This window comes from Elephantulus edwardii, unplaced genomic scaffold (genome assembly GCF_000299155.1).
Source record: "Elephantulus edwardii isolate Elephantulus edwardi_28Jun2011 unplaced genomic scaffold, EleEdw1.0 scaffold00019, whole genome shotgun sequence".
Classification (NCBI taxonomy): domain Eukaryota; kingdom Metazoa; phylum Chordata; class Mammalia; order Macroscelidea; family Macroscelididae; genus Elephantulus; species Elephantulus edwardii.
The window spans coordinates 22,110,928-22,113,466 of record NW_006399769.1 but is presented as its reverse complement, the minus strand read 5'-3'; positions in this window follow the sequence as shown (position 1 = coordinate 22,113,466).

Below are 2,539 nucleotides of genomic sequence, written 5' to 3'. Positions count from 1 at the left end.
GCTGGAGAAGAGTATTGACCATACCATGGACCACAAGGAGAACAAATAGGTCTGTCTTGGAGAAAGTGAAACCAAGTTTCTCTTCAAAGGAAAAGATATTAAAGCTCCATTTCATATACTTTGGGCACATGGACAAGGGACATTCTTAGAGAAGGACATTATGCTTGGGTGGATGGAGGGACAGTTCAGGAGAGGGAGACACCAGACTATAACTGGGGCAATTGGGGTAAGTGTGTTGAGGTCAGTGAGACAAGCTCAGGAGAGGGAAGAGTTCAGAGCTGTTGAGATGCAGGTGATTCAACAGCATAACAAGATTTTCAAAGGCAAATTTTTGCAGTCAAATGTCAGATCTGTTTTTGTGGACTTTCTGATGAAAGCTGTCTAACATGAATTATCCTGTTAATATTCTAAATGCCAGGGACAGGGCTTTTTAACATCACAGTAACATGTAAGCCAAAAGAATAAGATATATTGACAGATGGTAGTTTGTCTGTCTACTTTTATTTGCTTAATAAACCCAATGTTAAGATAACCTAACATTCAAACTAGAGTCATTTTTCCGGCTGTCAGGCGGATAGTTTTTGGTTTTCTGCATGTTCTAGATGTGGCCCCTACAATAATCACTCTCCTTATCTCCATAAACTTAAACTGTTTACATTTAAATCTTCTTTGAGTAGAGCTTAATACCCAAAAGAAGAAAAGCAAAAAAGACACTCCTGGACCTAAGCGAATCACAAAACAAACCCAAATTCTAAATTGAAAAAAAAAAAAGCAACAAAAAACAAACCCACAAAACAAAACAAAACAACTCCATCTCTTGATATAACAGTGTCATGTACAAAGAAGTGTAGAATTATAGACAGTCATTTAGAAGTTATTTTATTGCACATTATTTTTCAGACATCAAGTAACATAATAAAGTAAATGATATTGTGATAATTTTATATACACTCTAATTTAAAAGGTTAAAATATTGTCCGAAGAATTGTTGTTGTTATATGCTGTTGAGTCTGAACCAATGCATAGCTGATCCTCAGCGGGTATTCAGAGGCTGTAAATCACATGGGAAGAGATAAATTCTTTCATCTCCTGCAGGGCAGCTAGAAACTTTTGAGTTGACAGCATAACTCCTTACCACTAACTAGGTCACCATAGCAAATAGGTACATTACACAAGGTTTATTCTCAGATTATTTCATGCTAAATCTTTTGTGAACACCATCTAATGCAGCCATCACATTTTTCAACAACTATAATTAGAAAATACTACAAAGTCAACTTTAAATGATTGTTAATGGTAATAAAGTCCTGAAAATGAAAAGTGGGATATGATACAACTTTCTTGGAAATGCTATCACTGCAGAAAGAAGAGAGATCAAGAAAAAAGTAATGTTATATTACTCTCCTTATGGAAACTCTGGTCACAAATTTACCTGCCACTAAGGAGATTAAACAACATTTGCACATCTTTAAACTACTTTGTGACTTTGTGTGTGCATTTCTATAATACACATTTTCCTTACAACTATAATCCTATAATAATAGTAATAATAATAAATGTAACAAATTGAAGAACCACATGCACAATTAACATGCACATAAGTGTGTGTACAAAAGTGTGAGTGTATATTGCACTATTTCTTGTGAAAAGTCATACTCCCTAGGTGTAATCTCACCTTTTTCATTCTCTGGCTAAACGGTGCCTGGAAAGTTAGTGTGGCCTGAAATTGTGGTGTTGGAGAAGATAACCAAATAGCTCAAGAACTGCCAAAAGAACTAAAAAGTCTGTCTTGGAGGAAGTTCAACCAGGATGCTTCTTAAAGGCAATAATGGTGAACCTTGGTTCTTCCAGATTTCTTGTCACAACCTGGTGAACACATCTAGGGCAGCATCTTCTTTGTTGAAATATTTCAGATGGTGTTCCATCAATTCCTGGGACTTTATTTTCTGCCAAATCCTTCAGATCAGCTTGAACTTCCTCCTTCATCACCATTGTCTCTTGATCATATATTGTTTCTCTAAATTCTTCTTTGTCAGCCAATACTTTTTTGGTAGAGTGACTCTGTACATTCCTAATAGTAGAGCTTAAATTTACCATTTTATATTAATAAATATTGATATTACTTATTATAGATTTTTTTTCAAAATAGTACTTATAAACCCAATAGACTTAATGACTGCAATTCATTAAACATCAAGAGATCAGTAGTATGTATGTCAAGGAAAGCTCAATGACAGAGTACAGAGTTTTGAACCCACATGGACAATGTAAGGAAATGTTTTGAAGTTTTGACAGTGTTCCATATGCTTTATATGTTTCTGGTTAGAAAACATATAGCATTATATATAAACTCTTATAACTCTGAAACAAAAACCTGAATGTAATTTTACTTAAAAATACATTTTAAAAACCTACTAAATAGACACAAATGCAAAAGCATAAATGTAATTATATATATATAGAAGCAGAAGTATCATCCTCTTTCTAAATAACATGCCTCTGGAAACTATGAATTTTGGTAAATGTTGTAGAGGGGCTT